We start from the raw sequence: 16135 nt of genomic DNA, 5'->3' as shown, positions 1-16135 counted from the left end.
TAACACTAAGACCGAGGGGTCTTAGAGAGCCCTCTAGCGGGGCGAATAGAGCTAGATCGAGCCTTGGGAAAGCTAGATCGAGCAGGACTGAAGCTAAAGGATAGACCGAGAGGTCTGTCTGGTCCTCCTAGAGAGGCCAAGAGAAAGTACGAGAAGCCAACTAAAGCTTGATCGGGCCTTCAGCAAGCACGACCGAGCTGTACCGGAGCTAACACTAAGACCGAGGGGTCTTAGAGAGCCCTCTAGCGGGGCGAATAGAGCTAGATCGAGCCTTGGGAAAGCTAGATCGAGCAGGACTGAAGCTAAACGATAGACCGAGAGGTCTGTCTGGTCCTCCTAGAGAGGCCAAGAGAAAAAACGAGAAGCTAACTAAAGCTTGATCGGGCCTTCAGCAAGCACGACCGAGCTGTACCGGAGCTAACACTAAGACCGAGGGGTCTTAGAGAGCCCTCTAGCGGGGCGAATAGAGCTTGATCAAGCCTTGGGCAAGCTAGATCGAGCAGGACTGAAGCTAAGCAAGAGACCGAGAGGTCTGTCTGGTCCTCCTAGAGAGGCCAAGAGAAAGTACGAGAAGCCAACTAAAGCTTGATCGGGCCTTCAGCAAGCACGACCGAGCTGTACCGGAGCTAACACTAAGACCGAGGGGTCTTAGAGAGCCCTCTAGCGGGGCGAATAGAGCTAGATCGAGCCTTGGGAAAGCTAGATCGAGCAGGACTGAAGCTAAACGATAGACCGAGAGGTCTGTCTGGTCCTCCTAGAGAGGCCAAGAGAAAGTACGAGAAGCTAACTAAAGCTTGATCGCGCCTTCAGCAAGCACGATTGAGCAAGACCGGAGCTAACACTAAGACCGAAGTGTCTTAGAGAGCCCTCTGGTGGGGCGAATAGAGCTAGATCGAGCCTTGGGAAAGCTAGATCGAGTAAGATTGAAGCTGAAAGAGTGTCAGAGGAGCAAATGAACCTCCAAAAAGTGAAAATCAAATTTTAGAAAAAACACAAGTTAAATACTGCATGGACAGTATTTCTATGTGTGGGGCATTATTAGGGGGAGGTGTCTTGTCAAAATATGGCTGGACTAAAGACCTCAACCCGGATAGGGTGGAAGGCCCCATGATCGGTCTGTTACTAATCGGTGACCGATAAAGACCTGACCAAGGCCTGTAGTAAGCTTGGTTAGGCATTACAGGAGTTAACACTAAGACCGAGGGGTCTTAGAGAGCCCTCTAGCGGGGCGAATAGAGCTAGATCGAGCCTTGGGAAAGCTAGATCGAGCAGGACTGAAGCTAAGCAAGAGACCGAAAGGTCTGTCTGGTCCTCCTAGAGAGGCCAAGGAGAGCCCTCTAGCAGGGCGAATAGATCTAGATCGAGCCTTGGGAAAGCTAGATCGAGCAGGACTGAAGCTAAACGATAGACCGAGAGGTCTGTCTGGTCCTCCTAGAGAGGCCAAGAGAAAGTACGAGAAGCTAACTAAAGCTTGATCGGGCCTTCAGCAAGCACGACCGAGCTGTACCGGAGCTAACACTAAGACCGAGGGGTCTTAGAGAGCCCTCTAGCAGGGCGAATAGAGCTAGATCGAGCCTTGGGAAAGCTAGATCAAGCAGGACTGAAGCTAAACGATAGACCGAGAGGTCTGTCTGGTCCTCCTAGAGAGGCCAAGAGAAAGTACGAGAATCTAACTAAAGCTTGATCGGGCCTTCAGCAAGCACGACCGAGCTGTACCGGAGCTAACACTAAGACCGAGGGGTCTTAGAGAGCCCTCTAGCAGGGCGAATAGAGCTAGATCGAGCCTTGGGAAAGCTAGATCGAGCAGGACTGAAGCTAAACGATAGACCGAGAGGTCTGTCTGGTCCTCCTAGAGAGGCCAAGAGGAAGTACGAGAAGCTAACTAAAGCTTGATCGCGCCTTCAGCAAGCACGATTGAGCAAGACCGGAGCTAACACTAAGACCGAAGTGTCTTAGAGAGCCCTCTAGTGGGGCGAATAGAGCTAGATCGAGCCTTGGGAAAGCTAGATCGAGTAAGATTGAAGCTGAAAGAGTGTCAGAGGAGCAAATGAACCTCCAAAAAGTGAAAATCAAATTTTAGAAAAAAACACAAGTTAAATACTGCATGGACAGTAATTCTATGTGTGGGGCATTATTAGGGAGAGGTGTCTTGTCAAAATATGGCTGGACTAAAGACCTCAACCCGGATAGGGTGGAAGGCCCTATGATTGGTCTGTTACTAATCGGTGACCGATAAAGACCTGACCAAGGCCTGTAGTAAGCTTGGTTAGGCATTACAGAAGATAACACTAAGACCGCATTACAGAAGATAACACTAAGACCGAGGGGTCTTAGAGAGCCCTCTAGCGGGGCGAATAGAGCTTGATCAAGCCTTGGGCAAGCTAGATCGAGCAGGACTGAAGCTAAACGATAGACCGAGAGGTCTGTCTGGTCCTCCTAGAGAGGCCAAGAGAAAGTACGAGAATCTAACTAAAGCTGGGTCGGGCCTTCAGCAAGCACGACCGAGCAGTACCGGAGCTAACACTAAGACCGAGGGGTCTTAGAGAGCCCTCTAGTGGGGCGAATAGAGCTAGATCGAGCCTTGGGAAAGCTAGATCGAGCAGGACTGAAGCTAAACGATAAACCGAAAGGTCTGACGGGTCCTCATAAGAGGCATGGAGAAAGATCTGATACTAAAGTACCTCTCGGAAGTAATAAAATATGCCTGATGAAGCCGGGTATGATGTTTGTTGTTTGATGGCATTCATCGATTAGGTCTGGTGGATTCCCCATTACTCCGAGTGGTACTAGTAGAGGCTCCTACAGGGGTGAGCAAAGCGAGATCAAGCCTTAGGCAAGCTAGATCGAGCAGAACTGAAGCTGAAAAGCAAAATAAATGACAGGTCTGTCCAAATCAATAAACTTGAAATCCAGTGTGGTCACCACGGGTCACGAGGTGAATTCCTAGCGATTGTCTGCTGAACGTATAGGAAGGCCCGAAACGAACGATAATTTCATTGCACAGTGGAGATACTATACGTTCAGGAGTAGCATACATCGGGTTTGATCTATGATCATGTCTGGTCTCCGAGGATCCACCGGGTTACCAACTGGCACCGCTGTACTGGGTGTAAAACTGGGCCACCTGAAGTCCCGGGTGTAAAACTAGGTGCCTCTGTGCCAAAGTAGCGGCTTGCGTAGTGCATTATGCCTCCGGCTTGCGAAATGGTTATAAGCAATAACAACAGGACGCCGCGGGGTGTTCACTTAAAGGAGTAACGTTCTCTCAAGGGAGGGGATCTAAAAATCTTGATAAAACATTTATTCTATGCAAAATTTGTGCGCAAATTTTGCAAAGTAAAAAGCTGCACTGTAGCAAATTCTATGTGTGTAGCATTATTAGGGAAGTGTTGTTTGATGGCACCTCTCTACTTGATGCACCAAAGAACTACCTTGATGGCTCATGACCGCTGGTAATCTGTCGTCGCTAGTAGTTCGGAACTGAGAACAAATATGTTCGCAAATTACAACAATTATACAGCATATTGCTGAATAAAGCAGAACCGAATAATACTCAGTGACTTTACACCAAGACTGACTAATGTCTGGATTGTATCGTCCTACTCGAGTAAGGCGAAGAAAAGCTAGAAAGATACGCTTTTCACAAAGCAGGCTTAATGCATGCAAACCAAGGAGGAAGGAGTGATGCCCCTCCTTATAATAAGCAGAACCAAATAAAGAACAGACAGCATCATCTGTACAGTGACCAAGAAGAGGTGAAACTTCTGTATGTGAAAAGGCAATTTGAGCGAGATTTATTAGCAGACTAGTATTATGTTGTTTCTAGTAGGCGAAAGCCGAAACATCAACATGTGAAAATCTGATATTAAATCCTCAATCATTTTCCCTAGTATTATACAGCTATGAGTAACCTTAATTGGACACGGCAATTATTGCTGACCGGTGAAACTTTCGCATGGGAAAGACACACACACTTCTTGACAAAGCAATAAGTATTATGCTGTTTCTAGTACGCGACAGCAGAAACATCAGCATGTGAAAGTTGTGAAGTTGAAGAATTTTTGTGTTGAGTACGATGTTGTTACTAGTAACCATGTCGACAGCTGAGAACTGTTCTCTAACCAATAGAAGGTGAAACTTCTGTATGTGAAAAGGCAATTTGAGCGAGATTTCTTAGCAGACTAGTATTATGTTGTTTCTAGTAGGCGAAAGCCGAAACATCAACATGTGAAAATCTGATATTAAATCCTCAATCATTTTCCCTAGTATTATACAGCTACTAGTAGCCGTAATTGGTCAGGGAAACATTGTTGACCGGTGAAACTTCACATGGGAAAGACACACAAATTACTTGACAAAACAATAAGTATTATGCTGTTTCTAGTATGCGAAAGCAGAAACATCAGCATGTGAAAGTTGTGAAGTTGAAAAGTTTTTGTGTTGAGTACGGTGTTGTTACTAGTAACCATGTCGACAGCTGGAAAGCTGTTCTCTAACCAATAAAAGGTAAAACTTCTGTATCTGAAGAGGCGGCGTGATTGAGATTTTTAACAGACTAGTATTATGTTGTTTCTAGTAGGCGAGAGCCGAAACATCGACATGTGAACATCTGGTTTTTAAATCATGAGTCAATTCTCCCTAGTATGATACAGTTGTTAGCCGGTATTGGTAACAGTAGAACAGAGATTTGGAGGGCAAAACCTGCTCATGGGAAATGCTCACAGAGCGCTATCTACCAGTACACATAGTATTATGCTGTTTCTAGTACGCGCGAGCCGAAACATCAGCATGTGAAATGTGTAATCGTGGGTAACTCTAAGTGTGTAGAGTACTGTGTAGTAACTAGTAGCCATGCCAAAGCATGCATTGAAACTCTTCGTGATTTAAAAAGCTCAAAGCAAGATTGACGAGGCCGCAAGGCTATGTCTTTCTAAATTCGAACAAATCGAAAGATTGTTCAAAGTACAATTAAACTGATTGATCCTGTCAGTTGCCATATGCTTGTCTGAAAGACTAAGCCATGCATGTGCAAGCGAAGCTTGAAAAAGTGGAACCGCGAATGGCTCATTAAATCAGTTACTATCTATTAGTTGATTTGCAAGCTAAATGAATAACTGCGGTAACCCTGCAGCTAATGCATGCTGATTGTCCGACACTGTCGGAGACTTTTACAAGACTACACCGGGTGATTTGCTAAGTACAGACACATCCCGTGATGAGTCCTAGTAACTGAAAGATCCCAGATAGCTTCGGCTTGGGGACGGAACTTCCGAATTTCTGACCTATCAACCTATGATGGTAGTGTAACGGACTACCATGGTTGTGACGGGTAACGGGGAATCAGGGTTCGATTCCGGAGAGGGAGCCTTAGAAACGGCTACCACATCCAAGGAAGGCAGCAGGCACGCAAATTACCCACTCTCCGCACGAGGAGGTAGTGACTAGAAATAATGATATGAACCTTTATGGTTTGTAATCAGAATGGAATGGACTTAAAAGCTCCATTGATGAACGAGTAGAGGGCAAGTCTGGTGCCAGCAGCCGCGGTAATACCAGCCTCTACAAGCGTATGCAATAGTTGCTGCGTTTAAAAAGCTCATAGTTGGATCTGTTTGAGTAGAACGGCAACATGGTCTTCAGTTAAATCTGTTGACTCGTTCCGCTCATCCTTCGCATCGAAGAAATAGTTTGCACTTAAATGTGACGAACTGTGGAAACGGTGTTTTCACCCTGAGAAAATTAGAGTGTTCAAAGCATCCTTTGGGATCGAATAATAAAGCATGGAATAATGGAGAATGACCCGCTACTCGATTGATGCCGGTTGGCTGAGTGCGGTAATGATTGAAAGGAACAGACGGGGGCATTTGTATTGCTACGTTAGAGGTGAAATTCTTGGATCGTGGCAAGACAAACTACTGCGAAAGCATTTGCCAAGAATGTTTTCATTAATCAAGAACGAAAGTCAGAGTATTGAAGAGGATTAGATACCCTCGTAATTCTGACCATAAACTATACCAACCTACAATTTGTCAAAGTCGATCTTGACTTGGCAAGAGATTAACCGGGAAACCAAAGTTTATTGGTTCCGGGGGAAGTATGGTTGCAAAATCGAAACTTAAAGGAATTGACGGAAGGGCACCACCAGGAGTGGAGCCTGCGGCTTAATTTGACTCAACACGGGAAAACTCACCCGGTCCAGACATCTTAAGGATTGACAGATTGAATATCTTTCATGATTATATGGGCGGTGGTGCATGGCCGTTCTTAGTTAGTGGAGTGATCTGTCTGGTTAATTCCGATAACGAACGAGATCTTCTCCATCTAAATAATGAAATTCACTATATGTGAATTCAAACACTTCTTAGAGGAACTATGCGGAATTAAATACCGCAGATGAAGTGAGGCTATAACAGGTCTGTGATGCCCTTAGATGTTCTGGACTGCACGCGCGCTACACTGTGTACTTTTAGATTGAGTACTCAGCCCTTGGTCCGAAATGGACTGGGCAATCAGAGAAAAGTACAGCGCTTCAAGGGGATCGTCTGTTGTAACTTGCAGACGTGAACCAGGAATTCCTGGTACTTATGAGTCAACAACTCATAGGGATTACGTCCCTGCCCTTTGTACACACCGCCCGTCGCTACTACTGATTGGATAGTTAAGCAAGAATTGCAAATTCCTACTGTTGGGACTTCGGTCTCCGGCAACGGGATGAAGCGGATCGAGCTTAATTGTCTAGAGGAAGTAAAAGTCGTAACAAGGTTTCCGTAGGGGAACCTGCGGAAGGATCAGTGATTGATTCCTTCGGGCATGGCTGCTGGTAGAGGCCATGTCTGTAGTGCGCATGACGCTCTGTCGCTAGAGATTGCTTGGCAACCAATCTCGAATTATGTATCGAGCTCAAAAACTACTTGTGTGGATACATAGTTCAGCAGTCATGGCAAGGGACTGCTTAAAGGGAGACTAGTTAGCAAAAGCAGCCTAGCAGAACTGCAGCTATCTAGATCTCAGAAGCTGGGTTATAGAAGCCCAGCTATAGACTTGTGAATGAGAAAGGCCTAAAAAGGTCCACAAGTCGCGTGGTTAGAACCGACACGCAAAAATCCCAGCGAGTGACAGAGCGTTGCGCTGTTCAGTGGGAAAGAGTTGAGCTACTCGGGGCGCCCACTGAACTTGCTCCGAGCCAAAGGCTCGAAAAAACACAGCTTAGCCTCAGATCCTTTACATAGAAGGCTAGCTAAAATAAACTTACCTTGGACGAGGGTAAAGTTTAGTCAGTTCTTAGGGGAGAGTAATCCACAGCTTCTCGCCCTCTGAACATTCTCCCAGATATGTAGGTCTGGGAGAGTCTCCTCCTGTTCTTCGGAATCTGGAGGTAGACAAAGACAGTACGATACGATCTTGCATCGGGATGACTAACCGATAATGATCATAATCTGACAATTTTTCCGGCTTGAGGCACCGGAGTCAGATTAAAGACACATACTGAACTAAAGGCGTATGTGCAAAGCTTGTCGGAGTGTAGAGAGTCAAGCTGAGTTGACTCGTCACGTGGTGATGACAACAGCCATGTGCAAAACACTCACAACTTTATCGTCTATGTGGAAAAGGTTGCTAACAGCGCTCTCTATGAGAGGCCCTCGCATATAACTATACGAGGAAAAGGCGATAGAGTTGTTTGAATGTGGGGCAGGTTCATCGACAAGCTAAGTTGATCACATTCTTGTTGTGGCATCCTACTAGAATTGGTCACGGTCTGCACCAACTCTCCCCAAGTTGGCCAGACTTAAAACTAGAAATAAGGTTTGCAGCTATGTGAACCTAGAAACTGTAAAGGAGTTGAAAGAACTTAAAGGAATTGAAAGAGGCCTTGAGGTATATCCTCTTGGTAAAGACCCACAAAAGCTCACAAAAGTGGCTTCGAAGGGCAAAACTGGTTCATCCAAAACAATTGGAGAGCTTAAAGCAGAACCAATTCGAATGAAACACTATTGGTGAAACTTCATCATGAGAACGTCACAAGCTGATCACGCTCTATGATATGACTAGTATTATGTTGCTTCTAGTAGGCTAAGCGCAAGCCGAAACATCAACATGTGAAAGTCGTAGAATTTTGCAATCAAACTGTGGCTAGTACTGTGATGTTACTAGTAACCTGGTGTTCCGTCATATGGCCAAGAGAGCATTTGAAGGCGAAACTTCTGCATGGGAAAGCTGCATCATGATCAAAATTTTATATCGAGTATTATGTTGACGTTAGTAGGCCTTGGCCGAAAACGCAGCATGTGAAAGGTATAGATAAAAGTTATTGTTGCAGTCAGTACTGTGTAGTTACTAGTAGCTGGATTTAAGCTCAAAATGAGACACTGTTGGTGAAACTTCATCATGAGAATGTCACAAGCTGATCAAGCTCTATGATATGACTAGTATTATGTTGCTTCTAGTAGGCTAAGCGCAAGCCGAAACATCAACATGTGAAAGTCGTAGAATTTTGCGATCAAATTGTGGCTAGTACTGTGATGTTACTAGTAACCTTGTGTTACGTCATATGGCCAAGAGAGCATTTGAAGGCGAAACTTCTGCATGGGGAAGCTGCATCATGAACAAAAGTTTATATCGAGTATTATGTTGACATTAGTAGGCCCTGGCCGAAAGCGCAGCATGTGAAAGGTATAGATAAAAGTTATCGTTGCAGTCAGTACTGTGTAGTTACTAGTAGCTGGATTTAAGCTCGAAATGAGACACTGTTGGTGAAACTTCATCATGAGAACGTCACAAGCTGATCACGCTCCATGATATGACTAGTATTATGTTGCTTCTAGTAGGCTAAGCGCAAGCCGAAACATCAACATGTGAAAGTCGTAGAATTTTGCGATCAAATTGTGGCTAGTACTGTGATGTTACTAGTAACCTTGTGTTACGTCATATGGCCAAGAGAGCATTTGAAGGCGAAACTTCTGCATGGGGAAGCTGCATCATGAACAAAAGTTTATATCGAGTATTATGTTGACGTTAGTAGGCCCTGGCCGAAAGCGCAGCATGTGAAAGGTATAGATAAAAGTTAGCGTTGCAGTCAGTACTGTGTAGTTACTAGTAGCTGGATTTAAGCTCGAAATGAGACACTGTTGGTGAAACTTCATCATGAGAACGTCACAAGCTGATCACGCTCTATGATATGACTAGTATTATGTTGCTTCTAGTAGGCTAAGCGCAAGCCGAAACATCAACATGTGAAAGTCGTAGAATTTTGCAATCAAACTGTGGCTAGTACTGTGATGTTACTAGTAACCTTTTCTTACGTCATATGGCCAAGAGAGCATTTGAAGGCGAAACTTCTGCATGGGGAAGCTGCATCATGAACAAAAGTTTATATCGAGTATTATGTTGACGTTAGTAGGCCCTGGCCGAAAGCGCAGCATGTGAAAGGTATAGATAAAAGTTATCGTTGCAGTCAGTACTGTGTAGTTACTAGTAGCTGGATTTAAGCTCGAAGTGAGACACTGTTGGTGAAACTTCATCATGAGAACGTCACAAGCTGATCACGCTCTATGATATGACTAGTATTATGTTGCTTATAGTAGGCTAAGCGCAAGCCGAAACATCAACATGTGAAAGTCGTAGAATTTTGCGATCAAACTGTGGCTAGTACTTTGATGATGCTTGTAGCCAACCGAATTGGTTGAAAAGCCCAATAAGTAAGCTAACTTGGGAGAGCTTGTTGGAAACCAAATGCTACTAGATTGGTCCAAATACATCCTTCAACAGGGGATCACTTGGCTCGCTTTACGAAGAGGAGCACAGCTATATGTGTTAATTCGGTATGAATCGCAAGATTTGTTTACCGACCTCTCTAACGCAAAAGGCGGTCTCGGCTTCGGCTGTTGACTGCGTCCGATTCAGGGTTATATAACTCTCGATTGAACACATTGATGTTCTATTGTTGGTGCTTCCAATAAAATTGGAACACTTAAAGCAGAACCGATTCAAATAATAGCATTCTGATCAATGATTGCATTCCTTGATCAAGAACTGCTGGAGTCATTGTGATGGCGAATTTTCTTCATAAGAAAATTGCAAAGAGACGGAACTTAATGAGACTAGTATTATGTTGTTTCTAGTAAGCGGAAGCTGAAACAGCAACATGTGAAAATCAAGTTTTGTTCAATGATCTCGAGGCGATAAGTACTATGAAGCAACTAGTAGCCTAAGCATGACTCAGATTTGAGACAGTCAAAAAGACTGGCGAAACTTCTTCACATGAAAGTTACATAGAGAACTACAAATGTATACAGCGAGTATTATGTTGTTTCTAGTAGGCGAAAGCTGAAACATCAACATGTGAAAGTTGTCTGCAAACTGTAGAACGATATGTGATTAGTACTGTGCTGTTACTAGTAGCCAGTCTGACTGTAGAAGCCAAGACAAAGGGAAACTAATGCATCTGAAAAGGACAAGTTATGGAAAGGTATGCACGATAAGTATTATGTTGTTTCTAGTAAGCGGCAGCTGAAACATCAACATGTGAACGTCGTTGTGTACAGTAACCTAGAACTATATAGTCCTTAGTAACGTGCATTTACTAGTACCTGTAATTGGTATTCAGACTCAGGCAGTTTGGAATAGTTTGGCAAAGATGCACCAGAGAAAACTGGGATTTGATACAGAAATTGTTGAATACAAGTATTATGCTGCTTCTAGTAGGTTGAATCCGAAACATCAGCATGTGAAAATTGAAAACATTTCTGGTTCGAATTGTCACAAGTATTTGGTGATCTGAGTAGCCAAACTCACTACAACGCCAATTGAAGGCAAAAATTCTCAACGGGAAAAGCTATTCTCATTGAATGAGCTAACAAGACGAGTATTATGTTGCTTCTAGTAGGCGAAAGCCAAAACATCAACATGTGAAAGTCTTGCTGAACAAATTTAATGTTGTTGAGCTCAGTACCGTGTGAATTAGTAGCCATAATTGGCGAGCGAAAATTGAACTGGCGAAACTTCGTCTTTGGAAAATTGCAGATGCCGAGCACTTAATTTGCAACGAGTATTATGTTGACTGTAGTAAGCGAAAGCCGAAACAGCAACATGTGAAAGCTGTTGAAATTTGTGGTCATTTTGCAATAAGTACAAGGAGTGTAACTAGTAGCCAGGTCAAAATTTGGGATAAGAATGAGCAAAAATTCTGCATGAGAACAGTTGAAATTATGAAACTAAATTACAAAGACTAGTATTATGTTGTTTCGAGTACGCGAAAGCGGAAACATCAACATGTGAACGTTTGTAACGAAGTTTCGTTAATTTTCAGCCTAGTACTGAGCAAGAACGAGTAGCCTCATCTCCAATCCCACGCAAAATGTAGTGAAATATGTGAGTGAACCTTATTCACGGTGAGGGTTTCCCGAGGTCTGTATTGCAGCGAGTATTATGTTGCTTCTAGTAAGCGAAAGCTGAAACAACAACATTTGAAAGTTGGAATTAATGACTGAATGGAAACTTCGACCTGTGTTTGATAGTAGTAGCGAACAAAACTGCTGAATCGGTTTCTGTCTCATATTGGTCAGTGAACCAATTAAGAGACAATCAACTACATAACCTGAATTGGGCGAGAGAACCCCCTTAACTTAAGCATATCAGTAAGGGGAGGAAAAGAAATCAACTGAGAATCCCTTAGTAATGGCGAATGAACAGGGAAAAGCTCATCGGGAAGAGAAATGGCAACATTTCTCGGTGTCCGGTATGGTTTGATGCTAGACTGGTGAATTTGTCCTGATGTCTACTGGAAAGTAGCATCAAAGAAGGTGAAAATCCTGTAAAGGTCATTTTCGATACCAGTCATAATGGCTCATTCCTATGAGTAGAGTTGTTTGAAAGTGCAACTCGAAGCTGGAGATATGTCTCTCCAAAAGCTAATTATAAAGCGAGACCGATAGTAAACAAGTACCGTGAGGGAAAGTTGAAAAGCACTCTGAAGAGAGAGTGAAAAGTACGTGAAACTGTTGAAGGGGAACTGGAGTGAGCGTTACCATACTCAATGCCTTGATATTATATTCTCGGCTACCGAGTAGTGTAGTTGTCGTCTTTTGGCAAATCTTGTTAATGAATCGAGCAGAAGTTTTCCTCGGAATTCTTCTTGTTGATTCTAAACAAAATGAGATAAATTGATCTTGATTGCCTGTCTGACCTCAACTTCCTATTCAATGCTCTCTACAGCCCGTCTTGAAACACGGACCAAGGAGTGTGAGTTGCTTGCAAGTGTTGTCGCTCATTGAAAGCGCACACGCGAAATGAAAGTGAACAGTGTAATTTTTATGAATTGCACTACTTTGTGTGGTGAGGGCGCCGATTCGGTGTCCCGCAACCACGGACGGTTTTGCTCTTATTGCATGACTGATCCAGAGCAAGTAGCACACGACCCGAAAGATGGTGATCTATGCTTGGGCAGGGCGAAGCCACGGGAAACCATGGTGGAAGCCCGAAGCGGTTCTGACGTGCAAATCGATCGTCTGACCTGAGCATAGGGGCGAAAGACTAATCGAACCATCTAGTAGCTGGTTTCCTCCGAAGTTTCCCTCAGGATAGCAAAAGCTTGAGCAAGATTGAAAAATCTTCGCAAAGCAATTTCATCGGTTAAAGCGAATGATTAGAGGAATGGGGGAAAATTTTTCCTTCACCTATTCTCAAACTATAAATCGGTGAGATGTCCTTGTGACTTAATTGCACTTGGACTATGAATGCAAGCTTTTTGTGGGCCGCTTTTGGTAAGCAGAACCGGCGATGTGGGATGAACCAAAAGTTGGGTTAAGGCGCCTAACTACTTGCTCATGAGTCACCACAAAAGGTGTTGATTGATACTGACAGCAGGACGGTGGTCATGGAAGTTGAAATCCGCTAAGGAGTGTGTAACAACTCACCTGCCGAATCAATCAGCCCTGAAAATGGATGGCACTAGAGCTCGTGGCCTATACCCAACCATGAATATCAATATCTAACGCAAGTTAGATTAGAGAAAAAGAGCCTCACCAGCTCAAAAATGATATTCATGTGTAGGAGGACACATTGATTGCGCTAAAGTATGCACGCAAGTGTATGCGCGAAGCGATCAATGGAGCAGATCTTGGTGGAAGTAGCAAGTACTCAAATGAGAACTTTGAGGACTGAAGCGGGAAAGGCTTTCATGTGAACAGCGTTTGCACATGAGTTAGTCGATTCTAAAAGACAGGCTAATGCCAAAGTCTTGAATAGTGGTTTCTTGAAAACTGCTGAGTCTCGAAAGAGCATCGGGTTAAAATTCCCGAACTTACTCTCCTGGCATTGAGACGGCAACGTCATTGAGGTCGAACTTTGTCATTGGGACCTTGGGGAAGAGTTATCTTTTCTTTATAACACGTTGTAGAGTCCTTGGAATTGATTCAATCAGAGATAAGGCTCGAAGCGTGCAAGAGCACAGCAGCATTTGCTGTGTCCCAATTGTTCCTGGTGGCACATAAAAGTTTGGCTTAGCAGATGTCAGGAGAGTGAATCGTACCGATTACCGCATCAGGTCCCCAAGGTGAAAAGCCTCTGGTCTTGGAACAGTGTAGATAAGGGAAGTCGGCAAAATAGATCCGTACCTTCGGAAGAAGGATTGGCTCTGAGGAGTGGGTGTAACAAGCCTTTAGTTTGACGCTTCGGTCTGCTAAAGCGTGCGATGGCCTTCGGGTTGTTGGCGTTTGGTTTGACTGCTAGCTGATATGCTTTAGGTCTATTCTGTTGCACAAAAAACACTCGAACTCTGAACTGGTTCGGACAAGGGGAATCCGACTGTTTAATTAAAACAAAGCATTGCGATGGCTGGTGAAACGGTGTTGACGCAATGTGATTTCTGCCCAGTGCTCTGAATGTCAAAGTGAAGAAATTCAAATAAGCGCGGGTAAACGGCGGGAGTAACTATGACTCTCTTTGGCGGGAGTAACTATGACTCTCTTAACGGCGGGAGTAACTATGACTCTCTTAACCGGACTGTGATGATTAGTTGACTGTGTGCAACCTCCACGAGGTCTCGCTGGAAACTGCCATTCGTGGCTGAGCTAAGCACACCATCAATAGTCCCCGGAATGGACAAACCTTAAAAACTTGCCCAGTGGAAGGAAAACCACTCAACAAACCACGGTTTCGGAGTCATACCAAAACAAAGACTGTCCGTGGAAGGCAAACCACTAAAACCACGGTTTCGGAGTCACACCAAAACAAAGACTGTCCGTGGAAGGCGAACCACTAAAAACCACGGTTTCGGAGTCATACCAGAACAAAGGCTGTCCGGTGAAGTGTGCTGACCACCTTAAAAGTTCGCCAACCACTTTGGGTAAAACCAAAGTCTGTACCTCGGTACAGTAGTCCCAACGATGAAGACAATCAATGAGAAAGATCTGGCCTCAGCCAGACAAGACAGTGTGAGCACCAGTAGTTGTGGAGACGTGGCCTCCAAGTGGACCTGCGACATCTGCGGACAGGGTCCGTTCAGGAGTGAGCTCGGCCTGAAGCAGCACAAGACCAGAAGTCACAAGTCAGGGGCATCACAGACGAAAGCATCACAGGGAGCACATGCGGGCAGGGCTCCCACCCAGGAACCCGTGAGTGGCCAAGCAACAGCCCCCAACTGGTGCTGCTCAATCTGTGGTGCTGGACCCTTCAAAGGACAGACTGGTCTCTCACTTCACACCAAAAGCAGGCACCCAGATACATACCACCAGATGCAGGCCCAGAAGACAGGCAGATCTAATGCAAGGTGGACTCTTGAGGAAATGGCTCTGGTCAGAGACGCGATGAGGGGCCTTGATCCCGCATCCCAGAAGCAAGAGAATGAGCAACTGGCAAGACTGTTCCCCCATCGATCCGCTGAGGCATTCAAGGGCTTGAGAAAGAACCAACAGTTTGTGGCAATGATGCAGGAACATGACAGGGAGGAAAACACTGTGCAGGAAGACAGACCAAGACACTGTCTTGAGACGGGCATCGACCTTGAGATGCTGGCTCTTCCTCCTCCGGGTGAATGGCACAGAATGACGGACGACGATCTCACCCAGTACGTCGAGAGAGAGGGACAGATGTGGCTACAAACCCTTGCACAAGAACCAGGGAAGAATGGGGGACAGAGGGCTCACAAACATCCTAGACGATCCAAGAAGGGCATGAGACGGCACCAGTATGCAAGACTGCAGGCTCTTTACAGACGTGACAGGGCTAAGGCAGCGGCATCAGTGATGGATGGGTCATGGGAGAAGTTTGGTGAGCACAACCCCATCACCGACAAGACAGGGTTTCTTGATGCTTGGCAGCAGCTCCTTGAGACGGAAGCAGAGACAATAGACCTAAGCACAATCAGCGGTCAGGGTTGGGTCACTCCAATCACCATCGAAGAAGTGGCCAAGTGTGTGCAGACCATGGGACAGACAGCTCCTGGACCAGACAGGGTGAGCAGGAAGACGGTGACTTGCATCCCCTTCAAGAAGTTGGTCTCCCACTTCAATCTCTGGCTGCTGGCTGAACATCTACCCGAGTGGCTCCTTAGTGGAAGAACAGTGTTCATCCCCAAAGTGGCAGGGTCTCAGGAACCAATGGACTTCAGACCCATCACAGTGGCAAGTGTACTGGCCAGGGTGTTCCACAAGTGCTTAGCTGCACGACTTGAGGACCTAGACGACAATATCAGACAGAAGGGCTTCAAGAGGGTAGATGGGACGGCAACCAACTCTCTTCTGCTGCAGGGCATTATCAGTGAGGCAAAGACACAGAGACGGGGACTCAAACTGGCCTTCATAGATGTGAAGAAGGCCTTTGACAGTGTGACCCACAAGGCCCTGGCAGAAGCAGCACTAGAAGCAGGCATAGACCCCAAGATCCTCAGATACATCATGAAGGGCTACAAGAGACAGGGCACAACTCTGGAGATCGACGGAGCAAGACGCTTGGTGAAGCCATCCAAGGGGGTCAGACAGGGGGATCCCATCTCCCCAATCCTATTCAACCTTGTGATGAACAGGGTGCTGAAGACTCTACCCCAAACGACTGGAATCCAGATGGGCTCAGAAAAGCTGAATCACCTCGCCTTTGCCGATGACGTTGTGTTGCTAGCTCAGACGCAGACAGGGCTTCAGGA

At 45.3% G+C, this 16135-nt stretch overlaps 2 pseudogenes; both read left to right on the top strand.

Annotated features, from left to right (window-relative positions):
• The first annotated feature begins 9753 nt into the window (after positions 1-9753).
• Positions 9754-9905, top strand: LOC142357463 (5.8S ribosomal RNA; annotated as a pseudogene).
• A 1683-nt stretch (positions 9906-11588) lies between these two features.
• The window catches only part of LOC142357462 (large subunit ribosomal RNA), a 7334-nt pseudogene continuing 2787 nt past the window's right edge, over positions 11589-16135 (top strand).

The sequence above is a fragment of the Convolutriloba macropyga genome, unplaced genomic scaffold (genome assembly GCF_964194025.1).
Source record: "Convolutriloba macropyga unplaced genomic scaffold, txConMacr16.3 SCAFFOLD_545, whole genome shotgun sequence".
In the NCBI taxonomy this organism is placed as follows: Eukaryota; Metazoa; Xenacoelomorpha; order Acoela; family Convolutidae; genus Convolutriloba; species Convolutriloba macropyga.
The sequence above is the reverse complement of the archived record's forward strand: the minus strand, read 5'-3'. Positions and strand labels throughout refer to the sequence as shown.